Below are 5754 nucleotides of genomic sequence, written 5' to 3'. Positions count from 1 at the left end.
ATAATTATTTTGCCAACACGTACACTGGCACACCCCATCCTAGCCTGGGAAGCAAATATTGAAGGCACCGTAACATTTGCCAAAAAGGAGTACTAGTAACTCAAGTAACTGAATATGATTTTGGAAACGGCCAGACGTTTCATGTACTAGGTCGCATCAACTATCTTTCGTCAGTGACAATGAAGAGATTTATCATAACGTTTGCTTCGACATTTAGGCATACTTCCAAGGTATAGATTTCTGATCGCCTGTGCATACCTTCGAGTACTTACACGTAACGGATATAAATTTCTACCTGTCCCGCCACGACGCCTAGTGTTTACCTATCGTCACTGCACGTGTCTTCTGAAGGACCGGAAAGACGCGTGTGGGGATTTCACGCCTATTTCGTCTGACAGGCACAGTTGTTTGAAGAAAAAACAGATATCATTCATACGGTGTGGCGTGGGCTCCATATACACCTTTGCTATCGCTTCTTGTCATCTATGGTTCGAGTGATACAGATCAAGTACACTGATGGGCAAATAGACCATGAAAAGGTCACTTGAACGTACTGAAGTCTTCTATGGAGACGGTACGTCATCATGACGTCATGGAAACAAGATGGCGCGGGTTTGCCCTGTCCGAAAGGTCTCGCAATGCCGGATTAGAAGCTAGCTGTGTGCTGGAAAGATTAGCGCCACAAAGGCAGAAAAGATTGATAAGCCATGACCTGCCCTCCCTTCGCGTGGGTTAGGAAAGATTAGGAGCCGTACATTAGCCACGGGAAATAGACCATGTAGGGACGAACAACAGGTGGAATTTGCTGATGTTCGTATCTTTTCTTCCATGTTGCCACTGCAGATCAGCCGCTAAAATACACATGAAGAAAGATACACCTCCCACGTTGGCACTCGGCATCAAGATTGAAACATAGGATCCCTTGAAGTGTGTAAGGAAAGACGACTTTACGTTTTCAGGACTGTCAGGAAAAAGCGTTTGGAGAGGGGGGTGTCTTCTTTTCAGCTTATCTATTGAACATATTTTGGTCTATCACTACTGGATATCTATCTTTTTCAATTTTGATGGACAACTTCTTTCCCCAGTGGTTAACATACACACGACAGTACCTAACAGACATGCGACAACGTGAGGGATGACTGAGTCACAGAGCTTCTTACAAGGAAAAACACCACATCCAACAAAATGATCCACGCATCGCGTTTGCAACAACAACAATATATTAACTTATTTGTGACAGCTTAGGGGACATCTTATTTGTGACAGAGGTGATCCGATACAGAAAGACAATAAAACTGCTTGATAAAGAATATGAACAAACTAGCATTAATTTCAACAAATGAGTACGTCGTCAGCAGCATTATTCACACAAAACAAACAGCCGACAGATGTTAACGTTTTCTCAAAGCAGAGGTTTCGGTCGGGGAGTTAATGGTGTAATAAAAGACGATTTCTCCGCGACTCCTAAGAGTCGTTGCGATGAAAATGCACCCAGAGCAGCGAATGTAAGAAGGTAGTCATCGAATGGCTATATGGAGAGAGGAAGAAGAAAAAGTCGCGACCATTACTACCACCCCCACCCCTCGATCGAAACGTCTGCATGGAGAATAAATGTACACAAAGTAGAGGAGGCACATCTTTTTGTAGTACATTTGTGCTCGAAACAGATGAGTAAATGCTCGGCAGTAACACATGTGATTCTTTACTATTTAGGCATGAAGAAACGATGTCTGTTGGCTCCACTAAGTCCTTAGACACAAACTTTATTAACAAAACTTCATCTTAAGTCAGAAAACAGTTCGGCACATGTCCACCTTCTGTATGGATATGTTAAACTACAAATAAACTAATCAGCTAAATCTTTCATTATGTTGCAGACCTATTAGAACATCGACCTTGTGCACTTTGAAGTATTGGGTTGATTTAGGTCAACTCGTTTAGTCATGGATACACACAAACACAACAAAACAAATTAGCTTTTCATGACCACATAAACTGTGCAGCGTCCCAGCAATAATAGCTTTGTGGGTTACGTTCGAATGCCTGTGTGGCTTTGATACAAACACACAGACTAACGTTTCAAATTGTACTATGGGAAATATATCTTTATCAAAAATATGTACAACACATCTATAGCATCTGTTAACTATTTTACAAACTTTTTTTATGAAACATTTGTTGTCAATCCTCTGTAAAACAATATCTAGTTCATTTGCTTCGAAACTGTGATTTTTTTTAGTTTGATTGTAATTCAAGTTCAATCTTGACTCTGAAGTTTTTGAAGTTGCGTTTCACTTTTATACCAGTGGATTTTGTGTTGCATATAACATTACACATCATTGTGGCGTGGCGTGCATTTGACAGGTCCTCAGAAAGACGGATGACTGTAGACTGCAGTTAGCTGTGGCTCGATTTTCCCTCTGCGGAGCGTAAACCCGTTCTCAGTTGTCCCAGAACACCTATAGTCCAATTCCTGAAACGTACAAATGACGTACATGCTAATCATGCTAAAATATATGCTAAAATGTCTTTGAATAATGCAACTTATATTATAAGAAACGTTATTAAAGGTTCTGTCTGTAAAGTCATGTTCGCTTGTCATAGCTATCACTATTTTTTTCCATACATGTATACACCAAAATTACTGCGAACAGTGTGCATTGTGCAAATCGCCTGTTGCTAGGCACAGCAATGCCGTACATGTGACGTAAGTAAAAACTTTTCAACATAGCTTTCTAGGGTGGAAAAAAAGGTATTTCTGTTGACTTACTGACCTCTAAGTAGATCATTTCACGACAAAATACTAGTGTTAGAAGGACGTCAGGGACCAAGGGACCAAAGTTGACCTTGACCTTCGTCTTCCAAAGTATACCTACACAAAAACTAGACTATTGCAGGACAAATTAAAGAGGAGTTCACAAGTCATACTTTTTTGTATTATTGTTCCAATGTCCAACCGTATGTTTTCTTACCCTTTACGTTACAGGGCACGCCTGTTTCTGGGTGACAACACGACTCGTTGAGGGCCCGCCCTGGGTAAATAACACATTTAGTCGACGTTCGTTGGTAACGCCCTGTTTTTGACAACCCCATCTTAAAATCTAAATTTCTCAACGGTTAAGAATACATTTGCGTGGAACTTATACCGATATTAGAATTAAATAGCTTGAGATATACATATAACTCCCATGGCTGTCATATCTACTACCTGACGTAGAATTGAACTTTGACCCTGATCATGAAGGATACACTTTGCTTTACGCCATGCCAACGATGCATGTAAGACGGCTTACAGTTACAGAGATTTAAAAGGCTGACTTAGGATTCTTCGCTTTCAAAGTTATAATCTGGAGTTTTCTAAGTTAGAAGTGAATTTTTTACGTTACAATCTGGAGGGCTTTTTCTAAGATAGAATGCTTAGCTTTTAGACTAGAGTAGACACATGCTATGTTCTACACTATTTGTTCGTCCCCTTTTATATCATTTGGCAAGAATTTACAATAAACCTATAAACATATCCATTAGACGTACAGGCAGATCATATTAAAACTGTACACTCTGTCGTATAGCAAACTACTAGCGGTAAAATAATTTTCATCACATAAATCATAAATGACTTGTCCGTAAGGCAGGCTCAGGTGTGTGCCATTCCTTACCTGGCTCTTTAGCTCGAGTTTGACCCCCTCCTGTGCTTCTTGTGGTGCTTCTTGTGGTGCTTCTTGTGCTTGTGGGAGCGGTGCGAGTGGTGTGAGTGTCCCGAGCCGTGGCTGGAGTGGGATCCCCTCCTTGACCGCATCTTGTGGCCAAGGCAAATGCCGCAGCACAACGCTAGACAGCAGCCAAGCCCAAGCTTGTGCCTATGACCGTGGCCATGACTGTGATGACTATGGTGACTGTGGTTGTCGTCCAAGGCGTCTACAGTTGCCGAAAAGCAATGCCCCATCGTTGCTCGCTCTGACCAAGGAGGCTTTTATCAAGCTTGCTCTGACTATCTCAGACTCGCAGATTTTCAATCACTTTGCTGAGACAGATATAAACTCAGTCCTTACCGCGGCTACAGAATTATATACACAGGGCAGTGTTTGTTTGCGTTGTCATCAGCTACAGGTCAACCCTATAATGTTTTATCGGACAGGCAATTTATTACCGTTCTAATCGGTCACGTGGTGTCCTGTCGCATGGCAACAAGTAGCCACGCGACCTTGGGAATACCAACTATCGTAGCACTACTGAAACACAGTCTTAAGCATGATCGGTAGAATGAAACAACCAATGTGGTAAATCGTTACCAATTAGCATTAGTTAGTTGTGTGTAGTAAGTTCAGTCAACTTTTAAGCATTGAACATGAACGTTATTGCTTGATACATTTGTTTCAGGCGTTGGAACCTATTGACTCACTATTCTGGCGTAGCTATGCATCTTTGAAGTAGAGCTATGCGCTAATGAGGAAAGATATCTTCACATCAAATCACCATAGCATCAGTTTATTTTCAAAAGTTTCTTTGAGACATGAAAAGTAAAACCTTAATGTTCTTCCCACATCTTTGGTTACTAGTTTCAAATTATTACTTTGTTAAACTATAAACCATGACGGTTCCTAAATCCTTGTGGCACTTTGTAAGTCCTAATGGGCGACGGGGTTTGAAGAAAAATCCATTAATCACTTTTATTGCACCACAACTGTAAGTATACGCACTGCAGGCCATGGCAACGATGCGACAACACCAAGTATACACGAAGAAAGCATCGTCAAATACCAGAGGGGCCCAAATAGCTTTATGATAATTCCGTCTTCCCACCCGTATTCACATACCTCATATCATCATCTCCATCCAGAGGTTCTAAAGTTATGCTAGCCACAAATATCCCAGAACACAAAGACACACATACACACATAAATATGTCGAAAAATACACCTCCATTTTTCATGGAGCTAAGAGACTTTGAGACTTTATCAGAAAATCCATTAGTGACGTGCCCTAGATATGTTAACGTGTCTCTCTGTGGTTAAATCCTACTATAAAGGTACAGTGCACGATCTGGTCAAGCTCACTGTTTATGTTTTGTTTCTCCAACTACGTATACACCAATTAAAACGTCATTGTATATACTGTGCAATAAATCTCCTATCTTTAGTTATGTACAGCTACCCTACGATGGCGACTTTCAGTACGGTAAATATTTGCAGAACCCCTAGTAAGAGAATTATGCATTCATAAATGTATTGATAAGAATCATACGCACTCAACAAGATTACATAGTTGTCAAATGATTGGGACTGTCTTTTAAAACAAAAACGGCCAGATATAGGTAGCGTTATAATCCCTGTGTAAATAGTATTTAGCACTTTTGTGAGAATACGAAAAAGACACACCATGTTTGAACAAAGGCATTGTAAGAAATGTCTACATTTGCACAGCCGGTGATCCCTTATGAATTCTGCATATCCAACATTACATCACAGTGAGGCCATTGTTATGAGCTTCTCGACTTGCCCAAATTGAAGAGATTTACTTCGCTTTGTGTGGTCGATACTCCGATCTCTTTACAGTTGATACCAGTAATAGTTGGATTGGAAATGTATATCAGGGCTTTACCAACAAGTATATCCTTTTCTTATTGTAGGCCGCTTCGACAGAAAAAAAATGACGTTCTCTGCTTAGTCTATTTCAAATCGGTTTGTAACGGTATTGTTTTAAATGTGTAGGAGAGACAAGTATTGAATAAGGCAAAACTTACAAACATCTGCCCTG

General features: G+C 40.5%; 1 long non-coding RNA gene across 1 annotated transcript; it reads right to left on the bottom strand.

The window, feature by feature from the left end:
* Positions 1–1747: 1747 nt before the first annotated feature.
* On the bottom strand, positions 1748–4094 carry LOC118429964. Its single transcript, XR_004832815.1, has 2 exons — positions 3657–4094; positions 1748–2473 (listed from the first exon to the last, which is right to left on the bottom strand). It is a non-coding gene; the product is annotated as an uncharacterized LOC118429964 (long non-coding RNA).
* Positions 4095–5754: the final 1660 nt, after the last annotated feature.

The sequence above is a fragment of the Branchiostoma floridae genome, chromosome 14, assembly GCF_000003815.2.
Source record: "Branchiostoma floridae strain S238N-H82 chromosome 14, Bfl_VNyyK, whole genome shotgun sequence".
NCBI classification, from domain to species: domain Eukaryota; kingdom Metazoa; phylum Chordata; class Leptocardii; order Amphioxiformes; family Branchiostomatidae; genus Branchiostoma; species Branchiostoma floridae.
Note: the sequence above shows the minus strand (reverse complement) of the source record. Positions and strands in the feature narration are given on the sequence as shown.